The sequence below is a fragment of the Saccostrea echinata genome, unplaced genomic scaffold, assembly GCF_033153115.1.
Source record: "Saccostrea echinata isolate AGI-Se365-2 ecotype Australia unplaced genomic scaffold, CSIRO_AGI_Sech_v1 ptg000029l, whole genome shotgun sequence".
Lineage (NCBI taxonomy): Eukaryota > Metazoa > Mollusca > Bivalvia > Ostreida > Ostreidae > Saccostrea > Saccostrea echinata.
The window spans coordinates 6,762,485-6,784,828 of record NW_026889778.1 but is presented as its reverse complement, the minus strand read 5'-3'; positions in this window follow the sequence as shown (position 1 = coordinate 6,784,828).

The following is a 22,344-nucleotide window of genomic DNA, read 5'->3' as shown; positions in this document are numbered from 1 at the left end:
AATTTTATTTTAAAGAAGAGACCAAGAACATACAAATTACCGTTTTCTGAGAGACTGTGGGCAATATGAATACATTTCATTGGTGTGATTTGGAAAAAACTCCCGTATTCATGACAGGTTTTCTTAATTTTTCATTGAAAATGACAGTTTAAAATATGATTTTTCTTCTTATTTACCTACAAATTATCCCCCGAAACAACTTCTTTGACCAAGCTAAAATTATAAAGTATCATTAAAGGAATTAATTTCTCAAATTTGAGAAATCTGTAGGCACCTTTCATTTACTAGATCTTGACCTTAACAAATATTTATCCTGTAGCTAGAATACATAAGGAAATTCTTTAAATATAACAAAAGAGACGTTTGATCTTTTTCAAATAATATTTCTACGAAATGTTATAAATGTATGACCGCCGTCACGAGAAAAGGGGCCCTTAAATAGTCTGGTCCTTTTTGAATGCGAATATATATAAAACTTTTAAAAATATCTGCTTTTTTCAGTATTTTATAAGCATTTTAGAAAGGCACTTCAAAACAACGTTGACGTTACTCACAGCAAAGGTACTGTTGTCGCGTTCAGCAATCTCAGTTTCTAAACATTCTTAAAATTATTTAATATTCCTTATCGTTTTGACACATAAAAACTTGAAAAAAATATTTGATTTCTTTTTCTAAGCTACTAGTCTGTAATTATTCCTAACTTAGAAAAGACGCCTTAGTTCAAACTTCTAGAGGCAGATCCATTAATTAAGGAGGAGGGGGATCTGGACATTTAGGATCTGGGAACGGTTTATATTCAGTCGAAAAATATTACAATTTCACACAAAGTATTGTTTTTGTATTTAATATTCTAGCTCAATTAAAAATGGATATAAAGCACTTGAAACATTACCCCCCCCCCTTAAAAAAATCGCAGATGCCCCATAGAGAAAAAAGAAATCCAACCCAAACAAGGGGACAGCCGTAAAGCGGGCCATCCCCTCGCAAAAAAGCAAATCGATCTCGATATAAAAAAATTATTAATTTCAGTTAAAAGCACGCATTCACTCCACCACCCACCCATCCACACCCACAAGCGCGTTACTTTTTCCACCTCTAACTTTGTTTAAAAGAGAAGATAATAACACTCCAAGTATTTTCTGTATCACCGATGAATTCTAACGGGAAATTGATTGAGATGCATGATGTGTAAAATACGGTAGTTGTTTGTTTGTTTGTTTTGTTTAGTTTGTTTGTTTTTGTTTTGTTTTGTTGTGTTTTGTTTTGGGGGGTTAAGTTTGTTCCGTTCGTAAAAAGTCTTTAAAAAAAGTCTAATTTTCTACTTCCAAACGGATTTTTTTAATTTGATTTATAAAAAAAAGTTGATAAAATAATTTTAAATAAGTTTTTATTATTCAGGGCAGTAGGAAGCAATTTCAGTTTTTTTTTTCGGGGGTGGGGGGGGGGGGGAGGTGGGCAACCATACATTTTCAGTTGGGGCACTATAATATCGGCAAAATTATTTGGGGTTCCTACGGCCATGTTGTTCATACAAACCAATTACTTCCAAGGTATGGAATACATGTACAAACATAAAAAAAGAGGCACTGTTGCAACCACTATTGAAATAACGCCCACTATTGAATTAATTATTTCAATAGTGGTTGAGAGTGCATTTCAAAACCAAAGAAGGTTGTAACCACTATTGAAATAACGACCACTATTGAAATAATTATTTCAATAGTGGTTGAGAGTGCATTTCAAAACAAAACACAGGTTGTAACCACTACTGAAATAACGTCCACTGTTGAAATAATTATGCAAGCCCATGAATATACGCGAGAATTTACTTCTATTCTTTATCCTTTTGATTAAGAATAACCATATTTTTATCAGAAAGGTTGTACACATATGAGATATCACATAGATGTCTTCTTTCTTCTTTTTAATGTAGATATTCTAATTTTCAAAACTATCTGTATCTATAACCTTTAACTTTCCCTGATTAATAACAAAGATGAACCTTTTATAACAAAATTACTTAAAATTAAAAGATCAGTTAAACCCCAGATGCCCGTGTATTAATAGTATTTCTAAACAGAAATTAAAACATAAAATTACATATATTTTTCAAACTCAATAAATCAATTTATTATGTTGGAAACATAATGAAGAATTTATCCTTATTTTTTTTTCCAATAGAGGGGTTATTTCAATGAGGCTTGCAATGTGGTTTTTATATTGAAATCATTGTAAGCAACTATTTAAATAATTATATCAATCACTATTGAAATAATTATTTCAATCACTATTGAAATCTTTATTTCAATAGTGAACATTATTTCAATAGTGGTTGCAACTTGGTTTAGGTTTTGAAATGCATTCAAAACCTCTATTGAAATCATTGTATCAATAGTGAATGTTATTCCATCAGTGGTTGCAACCTGTGTTTGGTTTTGAAATGCACTTTCAACCACTATTGAAATAATTATTTCAATAGTGAACGTTACTTCAATAGTGGTTGCAACCTGTGTTGGGTTTTGAAATGCACTCTCAACCACTATTGAAATAATTATTTCAATAGTGAACGTTATTTCAATAGTGGTTGTAACCTGTGTTGGGTTTTGAAATGCACTCTCGACCACTATTGAAATAATTATTTCAATAGTGGTCGTTATTTCAATAGTGGTTGCAACAAGGCACATAAAGATGTCAAAAGATTGTGTTGTGAAAGTTTATTTCATACATGAAAATTGAAACTATTAGTCAGTTTTTTAGTTTTTCCCAAGTTAATCAGGTTATATCAAAAGCTGTCTTCTTTTTTTTTAGCCTGTGCTCCCGACGCTTATCACTTGGACGCAACATTCGTACATCATTTCTTAAAAGGGCCTAAACTGTTATCTCAAATGAAACATTAAGGAAATTGGTTTCTTTAAAATAGATTTCTAAGACTGCGCGACGTTAACTGGCAAGACTGGAAATGTACAGCTTACAGGTACGTCACTTCCATCTGTTACAGCTAAAATATTTGATGATCGAGACGACACTAATATGGGCTGACCAAACTCAAAAACTTTCTGCTTATTTCTAAGATCTACCCCCCCCCTTCCCCCTCTCCGGAAACAAATGTTCGTCCTCTTATTATTTCTTTTAAACAAAAACATTGGACAGATAACTCTGATTTATATATAAATGTCAAACTATTCCGAAATCGACATTATTTGTCTTCTGGATCTATTACTAACACTGTGCGTACTAGAGTAGCTGACGTGAATTTAAAATGAATTTCGAACTAGAATTTTAATCCATGTATTCTCAGACGCCTGCGCCGAATTATTATAATTACCCGCTCAAATAGATAAAAATGACGTAAGCTGCATATTTTCAAACCTCGACAGTTAATGTTCCGCGGTCTTAATGTCGGAATGAATCGGAAATTCGCGATCATATTGCCAGATACTTACTATCACCTGCTGGACATAGAAATATAGCCGTCAGTCACGTGTCATGTTTAAGCTTACTAAAGTTCGAAATTTCAATTCAAGAAAAAATAGAATTCCTTGTAGCAATGCGCTTGATCTGAAATAATGATCTTTCTGGATTCCTGGAATTAAAAAAAATCTCGCGAGAGATTTTATTGTCTGGTTTCCAACTCAGATTTACGGAAAGTTCTAAAATTATTATTTTTTTTAAGTAGAGTTTGATCAAAGAGATGGTTGTACTGCTCTTGGTTCTTTTCTATATATGCATATTTAACGCAGCTGGACTTTTCTGAGCAAAGTGAAATACAGCTGCATTACAATTTTGAAGAAATCTGAAATTGAAACTGAATATTTTGCAAGACTTGAATATATTTTTACGCAGTCATCTTCCTCCGTGACATCAGCTAATATGACATCTTAAAGCTTTTCATACTTCGATGCAATGAAATGTACATACAATTATGTCTCAAGCAAGACTTAATTAATACGTCCAACACACATTAATTTATAATTTTTTTTGTATAAGGCGATGCAGGTAAGCAATATCAATTTAATGTTTGAAACTCTACCGCTCTACTCGACTCTCTTCATAGGCTAACTGGAATCTTGAAATTACAGAATATGACTGCTGTTTTTGCCTGTTACCACAGGACAGGATTAAAAACGTTTTGGATTTTTTTTCTTTAAAGGCAGAAAGGTGTGTGTATGTCCTTTTTTCCTCAAAGTCATGTACAATTCAACGGAACTTTCAGAAAATGTCGAGATATCAGAGTTGAAACTTGACGTTCAAGATTTCAATGCTTAACATGGCTAAATTATTACATACGCGAATTCAATAGTCAATTTAAAAAAAAAAAAATGATTCCTTACATTTTTCACGGTCATCAAAGTTTTGCACGAATCTCCATTTTTCTTTTGTTTGTTCGTTTGTTTGTTTGTTTGTTTGTTTGTTTTTCGGGGGGGGGGCGCAAAACATCATTTTATTTTTATCTTTCCAATAATGTACAGATTCCATAGTAGTGTTTGGTTCATTCTTTAAAATGTCCTGCCGTTGAAAGGATTTCATTGGAAAATAACATACACTTAATATTTTCTTTTACAAGATACTTTGGTTGTCCGTGTGTAGAAGAAAATTTAATGCACAGTGGATAATGCATATTGTTTTAAAATTCCGAAATAAGTAGTCGATCCTTACATCTTGGGTTCAAACCCAACTGCAAGACGTGAAGACCAGTTCAATCGGATGAGACCTAAAAACAGAGGTCCCGTGTCAAAATACTCGGCTTCAACTGGAAATCCACCATGTTCTCATTCAAATCGTGAATATACATTAAAATCTGTTTGAACATTTTGTTAATCTAAACCAAATATCAGTTTTAAAAAAGTATGCCTTGTGCTGCCCAAATGATCCTTGTCTGATAAGTGTTTAATGTTAATTTAAAAATCAACGTAGGGCCAAAATAATTTAACGTTTCATCAGTGGGAATGTTAGTTTATTATTCATATTTTGAATACTAAGGATTGATTTAAAATTGATTGTAAATGACAATGTTTGAAAATGATTTTAGGCATTTAAACGAAAACAATTCCGCAATTATTACCCTGATCGCCGGACAAAGTGTATTTTTTTTTAAAACACTGACATAAAATTCTGAATATATATATATATATATATATATATATATATATATATATATATATATATATATATATATATATATATATATATATATATATATAATTTGCTTTCGCTTTATTAAATACTGTTTTAATATTCGCCATGTAAATATATTATTTAAATCATGATTAGAAATAAAAATTGCTTCCTTTTTTTCAAGGTACGATTCAAGCACCAATGGGATGTGAACATATTTATTTGTGCATGTTTCGGTAAAATACTTAAAATAAAAGCAGTCAAACTGACCCTTCCATATCCAGTTTGAAAAAGATGATTGTGCATTTTGTGCTGGAGTTTTAAAATCCAATATCTTTGTGTATATCAATTTGTCATGCACGTGGAGAAAATATTTTCGGCGCAATCAGTGTGCCATACACAATGTTCATTTTGTCATTTAAGCAGACATGACGAAACTTGTTATTGGAAGAAAAAATCGATTGCTGGCTCCTGCAACTAGAGACACTTTCCTAGTAATAGGTAAGAAAGTATTGGGGTTTTACTTAAACAGTTTAGAATAGCAGGGCAGTTAAGTGTAGATAAAAATTTGGAAGCACTAAATTCATAACATTGTCATCAAGAAATTTTAAGGCCTAGGTCGCATCTAGTACGAAACAGCGATAACTTTTTAAAAATCAAAATCAAAATCGTAGGAAGAACCTAAAGACGGATTGACTATTCACGCTGGGAACACCTGTCATTAAATGGTTAAAAGACTAGATCGTAGGTAGGTAGCATGGAAAACGTTTCATTTTTAAAAATTATAGCAGATTCCCGTAACAGATTGAATATATCTGATAAGATTTTATTTAGTCCGTTCATATTCTAAAGTATTCCAAAAAGGATAAAAATTTACATTGGGAAAAAATAGTAAGCTTGATGTTAAAACATATTAATAGTGTTAAAGTACCCTTCCTGGCTCAAGTCTACAGATTCGTAATATAGAGCTCGATAATGGATATGTAGAGTCAATGACGTCATTAATTACTTGCCATGAAAACGGCGTGCTTTTTATTTTCATTAATTGAAATAAACAATGAAAAGACGATAGCATCATTTTATAGGTCACTGTGTATAGTGTTTTTACCAATAAGGTATGGAAATTTGTATTAAAAAATATTTATTCAGAAAACGACGGTGTAAATCTGATTTCTTGGTAATGGAACCAAAAATGACTATTCTTAACAGAAGAAAACATAGAAAAGTTTCATTTCATTGAGGAAAAACTAAAAATTCAACGACGTCTTAGAATGAATTAGCCATATTGCTAAAGATAGCAAGGCACTTTAGAAACTGAGGAAATGGTGGTGAGATCCGACTCTTTAAACAATAAAGCAGACCTAGGAACGCAAAGCGGCTTTTGGACGTACCGCGTCCACTTTGAGATTTTTGATTGATGTAAGCACTTGATTCCTGTGTTAATTCAACAATAGTGTATTGAAAATTGTTATCAACTGAGGCTATAGTAGGACCCTGAGAATTGAAATATTTAAATGGTGCAATACTCAACCGAAATCTTAAAACATGAATGGAAAGATTCAATGATCAAACGATAGCATTTAAATATTGGCGTGTGCTTTTTTTGTGACTGAACAGTTAAATCGGAGCGTGTTATTGAGAATCATTATTTTCTTATATAGGTAACTGCAAACTGATTTAAATGAGATTGTGTTTTGTTATATATGTGACAGGTTTTGGTTAGATATAAAGTAAAACAGCTGGTTGGGGGTTCTGGACAAACCTTTATTGCCAGATGATGCAATCAATCAAATGAGAAAACGTGCAATATTAACAATATAAAAGAGTAAATATTTTAGCAGAAAAATAACGCAATGATTGTTAAGGGAGACAATTCCTTATACATAAAATATAAAATGTACATATATATTCAATGCATATATACAGTCTCAAAGTAATTAGAAGGAGAAGAAAAGTCAGTCTCTATCAAAAGCTAATAAGTCAATAAGTCAGACAACCACATTGACATTATTACTGACCAACCTCTGAACAAAGAATGTCCAGAAAAACAAGAACCTCCTAGAGGGAAAAACATGAACCAATCCCCAATAAAAAAAAAATACAAATTAAAACACCAATGAAATTAAAAGAAACACCCAACGCCAGGCCTGGATATAATTAATGACCTAAGGCCATTTCTATATATATATATATATATATATATATATATATATATATATATATATATATATATATATATATATATATATATATATATATATATATATACCTATTGACAGACCATGGGTGAATGCACACAAAAGGTTTATAAGCTGAATAATTATATTATTCAATATGTGCATTTCAAATCAAATAAATATCACAGGACGAAAGACCATCTTTAAGCAATCGATTAATGGTGGCTTAATGGTAGCTTAATGGTGGCTTATAGAAGTTAATTCCTTTAAGCCACCATTAAGCTGCAGCTTCTAGGTGCTTAATGTCCAAACTTCATTAAGCTACCATTAAGCCACCTTTAAGCTGCAGCTTAATGGTGACTAAAGGGGAAGAAGGACCTTTGGCTGAAAAAATACTTGTCATTCAAAATTTTTTTTATTTTGTATATTTCTAATTAAGTATGTCCTACGTATCTTAAAGCAGTTATATCATTAGGTTTCTTACCTTATTTTAGAGATATTGATTGACAAATACTATGCCCTACAGTATCAAAGTGGAGTTTTAATTCTCCACGTTTCCGGGCTCTTTACTCTGTCCATTATGGGATTTTTAAAGCATATATAAAAAAAATATGTAAGTGAACATGTATCTTTTAAAATATTTTAGAGTTTGAATAGGGTTTAATATTCAAAAAAGCAAGTTTCTTCTATTACACTGCATCTGGATAGGGAAAATTCCGAACTTTTTAAGACAACTTAAACGACAAAAAACGTAATTTACAAAAAATTCTATCATTCAATATTTTTAAATTTACGTTGAAATGCAAGTCCTTCTAATTATTGATTAACTGTAAAAATATCGAATGGTGAAGCTGACCTCAATATTGCACAGGGCATCGTTAAAGAAGAACAAAAACGTGTCATGTTTACATTTCTCGAATACGGGAAAAACCATCTATGATGTCACACGTAAGCTAAATATGCGAAATAAGATATACCTACATAAGATTTCCGTCATCAGCCATGCAAAAATAATTTTTGTGTTCCCCGTTTCTCAAAATATTTCATCATATACTCATTATGACCTGTTTTTACATAATAATACCGCCCCTGTATTCACCGAGTATGATCTTGCGGTACTATCAGATCGTGTATGACGTCACCGACGAATTGGACACGCAGTTTAGGGAAACAGAGGAGTGGATCAATCTTTTTCATAATTTGTTAATGTTTGCAAGAATGTTACACTTTTCATTTCTTTTTAATATTAGATGGTTATTAAAGAAAAAATTGTCAAACAATTATACAAGAACTGATGCTTTACACGTTTTGTACTTATATAAACGGAGACTATGACGTAGTTAAACAGTCATGTGACCATGTGTCCTTCATCCCCTTAATGTCCAAACTTAATTAAACCACCTTAACGCATCCAGTATCAAGTCTTTAAACTAACTTGTTAAGTTTGAAGTTGTTTCAGTATCATTTACGCAAATACTTATTCAATTTATAATTTTTTCTCTCTATTTCTAACATCTTTGTCAATGCGGATAAACTCGGGAACTGAGAACAGCTTCACCAAATGCCTTAAGATTTTCGCTCCCTAAAATCAGTTTGTTTGAATACTTGTTTTAAAATTATTTTTATTCATAAATACATAATATATATTAATCTAAAAAAAAATCACATTTTTTTTTTTCGTGTTTGGAGAGCCACGTTCCACTGCCGAATTCATAGGAAATGTAATTAGAGTCATTTTCCTCTGGAATATCTCTAAGTCTCTCAATTTTTCTTTGGGTAGAGAAATGTTTAAGATATAAAAAAAATATATAGGTATAGATTATATTGCCAATCTTTGAATTAATTCATGAATAATTTGAATTAATTCGTGGTTAAGTGCCATTATTTTTCCTTTCTTTTAAAATATTGCAGAAGTAAGAATTTATTTAAAATAATGCAGAAGTAAGAATTTATTTAAAATAATGCAGAAGTAAGAACTAATCAAAATATAGTCGGTCTTCAATGTTTGTTATTTCAAAATCAATTTTCAGAAGAACAGCCGATCAGATTAAACAGGGTATCCGACCAGATTTATACACATTGAGAAGCGGGGTAAAATAATCAGTGTACAGTATATCGACTAGTTAGACAATAGAACTTAATTAGGTGTTCCCACCAGTCCCCGGTCAATTAACAGGAAACTATACACGGGAACGTACAGTGAGAGATTTTGATGATCTATTTTTTTTTTACAAAACTTAAAATTTACGCAAGCATATAACAAATTAGAAATTATAATTGTACACAAAAAGACAATTATTTTGATACCCATAATGATATAAAAAGAATTAAAACTGAAGATGATATATTACAAAAATATTTTATAACTTAATTGTTACGCAAAGATTGTCAAAAATCCGCAGCATATTTATCAGAACTGTAATCTGTTTTTTTCCCAATCGTTCTCTTTCGATGATATATTCCTTTTTAATAAAAAATTTTGTTATATCTGTTGAATTTCAATCTTTTCATGCTTATAAATCTGCGAATAACAGAACGAGGAATTACTTAAAATCAAAAAGTTGTTTCACAACATCACACCGAACTCCGGTCCACGGTTAAGAAATATTAACGTAATATAACACTTTATCAAAATTTCTTTTTAAAAATATATACATATATATAAATATAATTATTCGTATTATTGATTAATAAATATAAACATCAGAAAAAAATACATATACAGGTACCTGTAACCATTCCAAACAAGTTTTGTTAAAAATAAAGGTTTTATATTTCACTTCAATCTCAACAGCCTCGATAGCTCAGTAATTAAAGCGTTCGCCCTCCAATCTAAAGGTCATAGGATCGAATCCTGTTGGGAATGCTCTTTTTTTTCATTTATTTATTTTTTTTTTTTTAATTTTCTTTCTTTTACATTATTTTCGCTCAATTAACAAATGTATAAACTCGACATTTATAATTTTTGAAATCATTATAAAAATAATATTTAACCCGTAAAAGCAGCTTTATCGACAGAGTAATGGTGACTTAATGGTGGCTTAAAGGTGGTTTAATGGTAGCTTAATGGAGTTTGGACATTGAGCACCTATAAGTCTGGCTTAATGGTGGCTTAATGGTGACTTAATGATTATCTTGAAGCTACCCTTAAGCACCTATAAGCCACCATTAAGCTACCTTTTAGCATCCATTAAGGACTTTGAGATGGCTTAATGGTAACTTAATGGTGGTGTATTTATTACTTAAATGTAGCTTAAAGGTGCTTAATGGTGACTTAAAGACAACCATTAAACCATCATTAAGGACCTATAAGCCACCATTAAGCCAAACTTAAAGGAAGTGTTTTATCTTGTGTATGACATATGACAAATCATACATGTACATAATATTTACATGTATTCAAAGAAAAAATAATAAAATATGCATCTGCCACATATATTCAGAAAACCTAGATCCATGGATTATTGTTAAAATTATGTTCTTTTATTATAAGATCAAGTGAAAAAAAAAGAATTTTATGGAACCCGTTATCAATGTCCAGTTACAGAGCAATGACCCTTTGCACAAAAAATCTTACGACTGAGACAAAAATTTTGCAAATCTTCAACAAGCAACTGAGCTGTAGTATGTCACAAAAAATCTGATATTTCTAGTACATTAGATTACATTATGAATAATATTTAAGAAAAAAAAATAAATATCTTTGTTTAACAAAGAATTACAGAGTTGTCAAATTTTCATCTTAGTCATAAGATTTTATTGTAAAAAGGGCCACAGTTATTTAATGATATGTTGAGAAGATAACTAGGCCCAATGTACTTGATCCGCACATACTTTTTCAAGAAACTTTGTTTCATGATGAGGCAAATCTACGTGGGAATTGTTTTGTAGGTTTAGTGTTCTCCGCGTTTTTCGTACGTTCAAGTTCTGCCAATGTCATCTTTTGTTTTTAAATGATCGGGAATAGTATACTTGACAGCATCAAGGTTACAGTTAGGCTCTCTGTTTTCGTTCACATTTGCCACAGGTGGTATGCCCCCAAGACAATATTCTTGGACACAGTTTGAGAGTTAATGGACAAGTTTATTTTATTCATCTTCTCTCCAACTCAGTCGGTACAGCGCTCGCTCTGTGATCGGAGGGTCGTGTGTTCGAATCACGGCCGCGACTGACCTAAGTCGATAAAACATAACTAACAACTGTTCCTTCGCCAAGCGCTCGGCACTTTGAAGTGAAAGTTGCGTGTCCTTCGGATGAGACCTTAAAAACCGAGGCCCCGTGTCTCGGTAGGCGTTGGCACGATAAAGAACCCTCACTGCTCAATGACCCTGAGTGCCGAGTAAAGTTCTAAATTTGAAGCCCTTTACTGGTATATAGTGACGTCTCTATATGAGTGAAAAATTCTCGAAGGGGACTTTAAAAGATATACTTTCAATCAAGTTTTGAATCAATCAAGTCTCTCTCTCTCTCTCTCTCTCTCTCTCTCTCTATATATATATATATATATGTGTGTGTGTGTGTGTGTAAATATATATATATATATATATATATATATATATATATATATATATATATATATATATATATATATATATATATATATATATATATATATATAGAAAGCACAGAGAAATTATATATATATATATATATGGACCGCCAATGTGGAACTTGTCCTTACTTAAAAACAGTGATATACTGTATGACTTGTACTTCATGCGTTGAGAACTATATTGGACAGACCGGTAACAAACTAGCTGACCGTGTAAGAGTCCATAAACAACAAATACGGGACCCCTCTTTCAGGAATACGCCTTGCAGTGAACATTTTGATTCATGTGCGAATGGAACCCTTTTAACATTTCCATTTTATAAAGTTCTAGAATATAATGAACAATTACAAAGAGCCAAGGAAATTATGTAAACCTAAACTAAATGTAAATTGAATATTATAGCTTAAAAGTAGCAGTCTATTTCATCAAAATGTACATATATTTAATTCTATACATTTGGCGCCCAAATGACATTTACCTGCGCTTATGTATAATGCTGCCTTTGTGACGTCATAACAACGAAGTCGTATTGTTTTTATAAACTTTGTTACACTCTGAATATATATCTATATCTATATATATATATATATATATATATATATATATATATATATATATATATATATATATATATATATATATATATATATATATAATCCAAATTTAAATTAAACACTCAAACTTTCATCTATAGCGCTTTAGCTCATGTGGGCTCACAAGTAGATTTGAAATTATAAACAGGTTACATTATGACGTCATTCTCGTGACATTATGTAGGCAATTTTAAACATATTATAATTGTGATGTTATGATAATCACAATTTTATGAGGCGTTGCAATGGAGAATTACAGATAATCTGATAAGATTTTAGCGCTTATTATTTACGCACAGTAATGGATACATTATATGTTAAATGTACATAATAAATTAATTTGAAATAAATTTATTTTTAACAGTTTAGTTTTGGTTTGAACAGTTTTATGAAATAATGCTTTTTGGCTCTCCGTAATTGTTCATTTTCCTCTTTTGTTTTGTAAAAAGGGAATATATAAAAATTGCCTTTGCCGCAGGAATCGAAGTGTTCAGTACATGGAGTGTTTCTTATGGTCGGGTCCTTAATCTGTTGCTTATGCACGCGAACACGGTCGGCTAATTTGGTTCCTGTTTGTACTATATAATTTGCCTCACATGTAGGGCACGTCATACAGTATATAATTTTTTAGGATTTAGACGTTATCGGGGATTTTACGTCGAATTTCATTCCGTTTTTTAAAAATCATGGATTGGCCTGTTTGTATGACTTGACCGGTTCTGCATCGTGGATACTTTGCAACTTTCGTTTTTTTTCCTGGGTTTTATGTAAATTTGGCTGTAGTAAATTTTTTTCTTCAAATTAGGTGGTTGACGTCTGCTTTGTAGTGTATCTTAGGGTTTAATAAGGTCTCTTAATGTTTCTGATTGTTGAAGAATAGGGGCAAATTGTTTGGCAGTTTTAAATATGTTGTGGTTTCTTGGGTTGTGAATAAGAACAAAATAAATCTTTCCGTTGCTTTCCTGCTCGTGGTGTCTAATAGTTCGTAATTCATTTATGAGTGTTTTGTATAGCAGCTTCAATTAAATTTGATGGGTATTTTTGACTGGAAAGAAATATTCTAAGTTCAGATAGTCTTGTATTTCTACGATCCTCATCTATAACGATAGTAAAGATTCTCCTGGCCACATTCAATGGGATATTTCGTTTGGTATGGGAGGGATAGCATGAGTTGAAAATTAAATATTGATGGGAATCTGTGCTCTTGTAGTAGAGATCCGTTATGATTTTTCTTCCCTCTTTTATAATAAGAATGTCTAAAAATGACAATTTGTTTTCGTTGATTTCCATTGTAAAATGTATACTTTGGTGAAGCCGATTTAAAATTGTTTTATTATTTTGAAGATCTTGTAGAGATCTCGTCCATAAAATAAAACAGTCATCTAAATAACGTTTCCAGTTTTTTTTATTATATAGACCAAATTCTTTTTACATTCTGAAAAAAATATAGATATATAGATTAAAAATTTATTTTTTCATTTAATATTGGATTTTATTTTATCCCTACATCATGCTTAGTGCTCTAGCAGTATATACAGTGTAATAGGAAATGATGCATTGGGTAAGCTTTTTCTTGTATATTGTTCAAAATATTTGTGTATCAAACATGCATCTGTTGATTTGATTTTTCTATATTAAACTTAAAGTATTCATTTTTTTTTTTACTTCTAACTAGTCCAAGTTTTGTTTGGATTTATACGTTTATAACATGTTTTCGGTCAGTTCTAGGTGTGTGTAAAAACTTTGCTATTGGAGATGTGCATATGTCGACAGCCACAAAATCACCCAAGTGTAACAAAAGCGTTAGGGTTTATGTAGCTGGTAGAATTAAACAGACTACATGAAAAAATATGATGGAATCTAAAAGAAATATAACAGAAAATGGCGTAGAAAAATGAAATAAGTTGAATAAGGATGAAAATAATGCACATTTAAGAATTCATGTTAGCTTTAAAAATCTCGATTCGATAAGATTTAAAATAGCATGATCTCCCCTTTTTCTTCGAATACTGGATCTGACCTACATTTTACGGATGATTGACCAGGTGAGAGGTTTAGACAGATTCTTTCTTTAGTAACTATAAGCTGTATGGTGAAAAAAAAATCATGATATATCTTGGGATGCACACTTCCAGACTTAATTTCTTCAGATGCTGGAGCTCATTATAAGACAATTGACAAGATAAGTTTTTACCAAAGAAACTACAAACTCTATGGTGACCATGACAAAGCTTATATTGATGATGCATTAAGGAATGCACACCATCACATCGACTTCAGATGTTGGATCTGACCTATGTTTTCCAGAAGAGTGATCAGGAAAAGTATTTGGAACAGATTCATTTATGATTCTTAGAAACGTATAACCCAAATGATGGTTAGACTTACAGTATGCATGTTTTATCTAGGGAGGTACACCAGATATCCTTTGGATGCTGGATCTGACTTACATTTTCAAGGTGATTGAACATATTTAAGTTTATAGAGCTGGTTTCCACTCCCAAGTAACTATATTAAGAATCTTGGTTACTAAACTAACATGTATGATACAAGTAAAGATACCAGATATCCTTCAGATGTTTGATCCGACATTTCTTCGGGGTAATTAAACAGCTGAATGTTTGGAAGCAGGTCCATGTCCCAGTGACTAAACGTGTTATACAGACCAAACGTGCATGCATGTTGCATCTAGAAAGTCAGTTACCAGTATCTATTCATTTTGTTAAAACTTTACCTTACCTTTAGATAACATTCATTGAGGAGATCTAGAGGTCGCCGGCGTGGTGCAGTGGTTAGAGCGTTCGCTCTAGAGTCGCGGAGGAAGGAGTTGATCTTTACGTCACGGGTTCGAATCCCACTTCCTTCGGATGAGACTGTATAAATCGCAGTAGGTGCTGGCACGAAAACGATCCCTCACTGCTCAATGGCTCTGAGTGCCGAGTGTAGGTCAAAATTTGCAGCTCTCCAGAGGCAAGTGGTGGCGTCTCTATATGAGTGAAAAATTCTCCAGAGGGACGTTAAACAACAAACAAGCAAACAAAACATTGCGGAGAGCTTTGTATTCTTTTGTGGCGGTGAGACGGGTTCGATCTCCGGTTGTCTGATGGCTCAGTTGTTAGAGCACCTGACTGGAGATTCAGGGGTCCGAGTTTGAATCCAGGATGGTCCGTCACATTTTTCTCCTGTCCTATTACATTTGGGTGAAAAGACCTTTATGGAGGGAAGAATGTGGCAATCAGGCGGGTTCCATCTCCGGTGGCCGAATCACTAAGTAGGTAGAGCACCTGACAGGAGATTCAGGAGGCTGGGTTCGAATCCCGGTCTCGTCCTTTTCATTTTCCTCTCCTGTTACATTTTCTTACCTATTTAATTTTTTTTTAAATTATGGACCCTTTAGTTAGGGTTTGCCTAAAATTTTAGTTCATATTTAATATAATACATATGTACATGCACATAGGGCGTTTAGTACTGAGACCTGGGTTAGAAAATCATAATAATTAATGTCTTGGAAAAAATAATTACATATGAAAAGCAGGGATGTCAACGAATATTGAACATTCAACTTTTATTCGATGAATTGATATTCGTTTATGAATTTAAGATTCGAACATTCGTCTCTTTTTCAGATTCCACAAAAAAAGATAACTATGGTTAATAAGTTTTAATCAGCACAGTCTGCTGGAAAGAAATAAGGTAAAAACGAAGAGTATTCAAGCTCATAGGTCCCTTAAATCCCTTAAACCAATACAAATCAGGAACAGAGCAAATACGGACCTCTAACACATCAGAAGTGGGATCAGGTGCCATGGAAGAGTGAACATCCCCTGCCGATCTGTCACACCCGCCGTGTGCTCCTTGTCATGATCGGGAAAAAACGGGAAAAATTCGTTTTTGTTTGTTTGTTGTTTAACGTCCCTCTCGAAAATTTTTCACTCATATGGAGACGCCACCACTTGCCGGTGGAGAGCTGCAAATTTTGTCCTTTACTCGGCACTAACGGCCATTGAGCAGTGAGGGATCTTTTTCGTGCCAGCACCTACTGCGACACGGGACCTCAGTTTAAACGGTCTCATCTGAAGGACCGGTCTCCACGTCCCACAGTGGAATTCGAAGCCGCTACGTAAGGATCAACTCCTTACTTCGCGACTCTAGAACAGACGCTCTAACCAATGCTCCACGTAAAAAATCGTAGTTAATTTAGTGTGTAAATAATGGCCTAAAAATTAGTGTGATAACATCAGTCAGCATTTAAATTAATGATAGATTGTATTTGCTGATAAGGTCATTATATCGACCATAAAATTTCCGAAATGATGACTTTAAATGAGACTGTTGATATTCTTGTTTCATCAACTTGTTTGTCAATAGCTGCCTCGTTTAAGAAATTGTTTGTACATAGAACATGCTCTTGCATATCGAATCAACTGTGAGACATCAATCACATATGCAGGTGAAAAGGGTATATTGCTACATAAGTAATTATAAGGGAAGTTGATGATAGAAAAGTTGAAGTCATCACGTTTATCATAAAGCTTACCATTAATGTCTTTTTCTAATAAAATATCCAGATATGAAACAGATGTGTCAGACTATTTGATATCTTTAATTTTAAGCTCACTGGGATATATCGAGTCGACATATGAATGGAAGTAACTATTGTTAATTGATAATAAGTCTTTAATTTACACTGTACATGATCTAAATGTCTAGTTGAAGGCCACAGCATATGTTTTCTTCTTCTGATATATAAGATTTTGAATAAATTCTGCTTCACATGAATACATAAATAGATCTGCTAATAATGGGGCGCAGTTGGTATCCATGGGAAGTCCGATAGATTCTTCGAAGATCTGGTCTCCAAAACTACATAGATATTGTCACTCAGAACGTAAGAATCTTTTTAATATCAACTTCAGAGTACTTGTCTCTGTTTTATTTACTAGCAACCAATTTCGATTCCCGATTACTTTATTGTAGATCTCTAGATTATATTGTTCTGAATAAGATGTTTCAGAAGATAATTTTGTCCTCTAAAATCTTTGTTGTCATTTAAAGAGGGTTATTTGATGACTGGATATTTAGTGACATGTAACTACTTAGTCTTGTATCAGTAGAGGGATTCCCTTAGATTTGAAAGTTGGCGGTGTCTGTCTTTTCACACTTTGAATCTTGAATCGAGGACAACAAATTGAACCCCTCTTAGACTGTCTAAAAAATTTGAAGAGAGTATATACTTATCAAAAAAATCATTGAACACTGAATAACATGTTTTATGGAATCAGTCTGTAAAAGGGCTCAATTTCAGAATAAAGATGTCAAGTACTTGATAGTCTTTGTACACTCACTATTCATCATATAAAGATGTGCACCTGTATTTTAATGATGATGGGGATTTTTTTCTTCATTTTACAGTTCTTTTTTCATTTTGCGCCTGAGTGTGACAACCCTACTCAGACCTGATAATTGGTTAGATTTCCCTTCTAAGCAGTTCATTTTTTTTTCTTTTTTAAAGAGCTAGCCATTTAGGTTCCTGTAGATTTGAGACACAGAATTAAAAAAAAATTGCCATTTGGTACATCTGTAAAACAAAAATGTGTATTGCAGCTGAAAACCAGGTCATTAAAACTTAAACAAAATCACTAAGAACACAAAAGAAAAAAAGAAAAGAAAACCCGGTATGCAGTAACCTTATTAAAAATATTGTATCAATATTATTTTTTTTTCTTTCAGTTATATACAACTTAATTACGACGAAAAGTCTTTCCTTTGAACAGTAATAGCATAATAACATAATTATGCAATTGTTGTACTTAGAAAATACAGTGCATTACACAGCAAATGGTATTAATCCCTTAGTCCTTTGGGAGTAATGTGTGGACATGTGCCGATTTAAAGATTAATTAATGAGTTCATTGTAGTAAGGCTGTATTAATTATTTTTGTTAGAGCATATATGAGCAGTTAGGTGTTATCTGTATCTCTTCGGAATTGGACAGAATTCAAAGAATTAAAGATCTGATCTCTAACTTTCTTGATTTTTTCTTAGCACCTATGATTTTCTCGGCCTTGAAGAAGGTTGGAATTGAAAACGCCGAGCGCATACTCATTATGCTTATGTATTATTAACCTTAAAATTGTCGTGATAGGACCACATGATTCTGTAAAAAATGCTTGCAATGGGGATTATTTATGTATTTTAAAATTGAAAATGATAAGCACGTCATTCCCAATAATTGTATTTATCTTAAAGAGATAAATCTAATTTATTAACACAAATTGTCAACAAAGTCCTATCATTGATTTGAATAATTATAACTCAATGTTGTAATTTACAGAGAAATTTCCCTGACAGAGGAAATCAACACAGCATTCTGACGCAATTGAAAAAAGACGATTAAGAAATTTATGTCTGCTGTAAATGATGTATAGAGTAGTGTTGCAGAAATCTGTCACAGTGACAGGCGTTAGTCGTGTATGTCACTTTTCCCGTGTTTCATCAGACCGGGTCTGGATAAGTGATGGTGACAATCTCATCTTGACAAACAAAGTAGGTGAAAAACTACATCATCTGACAGAAATACTTAGTGGTGTATGGAGTTATGGAGTGCACACTGTGAACATTACCGGAGATCTTATTTATATAGACAGGAATTATAACATTAACAAACTATCTAAAGACAACATAACAAAGTCTACGCTGATAAAGAACTCAGAACCATGGGAACCGCGGTGTGTCTGCTGTTCCCCTTTCAATAGAGATCTTCTGGTCATGATGTGGAGATACGATACAAAGACAGGACAGGTAAACCGTTACAATAAAACAGGACAACACATACAGACAATACAACACAACAGCAAAGGTCAAAGACTGTATAGGTATCCCATCCACATCACAGAGAACCGCAATGGAGATGTGATTGTGTCTGACTTACTCCGTGGTGTAGTGGTGACAGAGGGTGGAGGAAGTCATCGCTTCTCCTACACAGGACCTCCATCTGGATCAGAACTATCACCAGCAGGAATCTGCACAGACGCGCTGTCTCACATCCTGGTGTGTGATTATATCACCCACACAGTACAGATGATTGACCAGGACGGACAATTCCTGTCACAGACACAGTCACTACTACACGGGAAATACACACCATTCAGCCTGAGTTATGATTATGAAACTCAGTTTCTCTGGATTGGATCAGCCAACAACAACACAGTAAACATATACAGAGTTGTTAATGAAGGGGACAATCTGACAGGTGAGTGATAATTTATTGTGTATAAATTAACTGTTTTAAAATACAAAGTAAAAATTTTAATGAGTTGAATATTGAGGGAGTCTGGTCATATTAACAGTCAGAGTATTTGATGTTTAATATACAATTATGGACTGTATAGAAGGGAGAAATCACAAATTGTCAGGTCTGAATAAGGTTGTAACTCGAGGGCTTTTGCGCCCAAGCGTGACAACCCTACTGTTTCCCTTCTAAACAGTTCATAATTGTTTTATTATCCTGAAGAATCTAAATTATTAAGTATATTAAGATAGAGAAGGAAATATCAATCAAACTTTTTGTGTTCTCCTACCTACTGCTTGGATTCCATACTTTCAAAATATGTCAACAGACAACTTTGACATCACCGTTAGAATTTATTGTTTACCAATCCCTCATTTAAGTGTAATGTGCATATACAGTATAATGTGTCTAATCCGGATTCTGAGTACTCCGGAATTTTGTTCATTTCGGCTTTAAATTTAAGTCCTATGCATTTCTTTATCAAATTTATTATTTAAAAAAAATCTTACTCGTTTGATTTACTTTTAACTCCATTTCACACATTGTAACAAAATCAATTACAATACAGGTGCACCCATTTACAAATCAAAATATATAAATCGGGATCGAAACTCAATCGTATAATTTCAAAATGGTGCCCTAACTTTTGAGGGAAGACGTGAATGTTTACATAAAAAAATTTATGTCAATTCAATAATTATATAGTCGTAGATAATTGTGTTTATGGTTATGTCGAATGTGCTTTTTATGCCCCCGTAATCGAAGATTCGGGGATATATAGTTTTTGCCCTGTCCGTCCGTCCGCCTGTCTGTCTGTCTGTTTATCTGATTGTCCATAAAAACATTGCCCATATCTTCTGATTTGTTGGAGCTATAGCTTTCATATTTCACATGTGTATTCCTTGTGACAAATCCTTTCTTTGGGTATCATCATATTTGACCTTTTGACGTTGACCTTGGAGTTTGACCCAGTTTTTACCGAACCTTGGCCATAACTTTTGAACAGTTGGTGCAAGATCTTTCATACTTCACATGAGTAACATTGTGACAAGACCTTCCTTTGGATACCAATATCTTTGACCATTTGACCTTGACCTTGAAGTTATTTTTGAAAAACTTTAACCTGAGCCATAACTTTTGAACAGTTGGTGCTAGGGCTGTCATACTTCACATCTGTAATCCTTGTGAAAAGACTTTCCTTTTGATACCAACAACTTTGACCCTTGATCTTGGCCTTGGAGTTTGACCTATTTTTGGAAAAATTTAACCTTAGCCATAACTTTTGAACAGTTCGTTCTAGGGCTTTCATGTTTAGTAAGTATATTCCTTGTGACAAGACCTTCCTTTGGATACCAACAACTTTGACCGTTATCGTGAGTCGTTATCTTCCCAAAATAAAGCTAAGAGTAGTAAAAACTACATTTGTTATATCTCTATTTTTGCTATATATGTCTTACTGTGGAATCAGCAAAATATTTATGTTTGAGAAGTCGGAGAGATGTTAAATCTTTCATACAACACAGGAAAACCCCTAAAAATATTGTCTGCTAAAATATCAAAAAGTAGTGAATTTAATTTAGAATTAATTAAAGGAAGATGTTGGTTTAACTTACAGTAGCCTTTTTATTTTAACTATCTTGACAGAACGTAAATTATATGGCACATAAATATCCAATGATCAATAAGTAAATTATATCAACTAAAATCGGATACATCCTTGATTTAAATTTGATGTTAAAGTAATAGCGAGCGCTGCGAGCTCTAACGACAACGCCTGGGCGAAGAGAAAATTCGGACTACAGTGAAAACTGTCTAATTCGACACCTGTGTAATTCGTCACACTGTGAATTCCGACGATAAATTTCTTTCCCATTTTACTATTTTTCATGTTTTTTTTTTACACTGTGCAATCCAACACCCTGTCTATTCCGTCACAAAATCCGTCTCCCAGTACATGTCGGATTAGACAGGTTTCACTGTACTGCATATTCATTCAATAGAAATTTTTTTCCGCAGTAATTCTGGAATCAAAATCACTCTAATGTCAATAGTTAAAGCTCTATGTCAGAAAAATCATAAACTACAACATGTATTTACCCTTTTCTGTTAAAGACATCCCATGCATGCATATGCCTTATTGGATATTCTCTAGCCCACATTTAGAATGTATATCATCTATATGCAATTTAAATATCTGTTTAAAGAAATATCATTCCTTTATAGTAGAGACCTGATGATTGAACATAATTATAAGAAGTCTCCATGCTTTATAGATGATAAAAGTCAATTTCATATTTGAGGTCAGAGGTTAAAAAATGATGTCATTTGCTGATTCTTGTGATTTTCAGCTCTATTGGTCTCTGACCAGTAGAGCCTGTGATAGTAAGGTGTCCGTCGTTCGTCCGTTTGTCTGTCTATCTGTTCGGCTCTCTGTTTGAAACTTTTTTTTAAAAGCGCTACTTCTCCTTCAGTTTGGGTCTGATTTCAATATACATGCAACTTGGCACAAAAGTCTCTTTATCAGTTTTTAATTTTGATGAAGGGTATTGCCAGGGTTGCAAAAAGTAGAAATTTCTGTGAAATACTTTCAAAACGCTACATGTACTGCTCCTACA